Source organism: Arachis ipaensis, chromosome B04, assembly GCF_000816755.2.
Source record: "Arachis ipaensis cultivar K30076 chromosome B04, Araip1.1, whole genome shotgun sequence".
Lineage (NCBI taxonomy): Eukaryota > Viridiplantae > Streptophyta > Magnoliopsida > Fabales > Fabaceae > Arachis > Arachis ipaensis.
In genome coordinates, this window is record NC_029788.2 from 123,942,807 (window position 1) to 123,943,268 (window position 462).

Consider the following 462-nt stretch of genomic DNA (forward strand, 5'->3'; position numbering starts at 1 on the left):
TAAACTTTAAGGAATTGTGATTTAAAATATTAAATTTAAAATAAATAAAATAATTTTTTAAAAATTGACTTGTATTGACAAAAAAAAATTGGTACATATAGACAAGGAAATGAATAAGATGTTATATTTTGCACAGCCGCAAACCAATGCAAATAATTATTCATGTAAGACAGCATACTTTGTTTTCTTCTTTGCTTCAAAATGGTTTCGTTTTCAAAGTTTAGGAATAATACTGTGTACACCTATACATATACATATGATTGCTTTTCTATGAAACATAAAGCTAAGGAATAGATAGTAGAAGCTCAAAAAGAAAAGAAATAAAAATAGAGCATAATTATTGTAAATATAGAAATTCGAGATATGCATATATATCATAGGAGGAGGAGTACTAGTAGTGTGGATTTTTCACGTTGCACCCCTATGAGAGGACAACCACCCTTGTCTTGCGGGTTATATTAT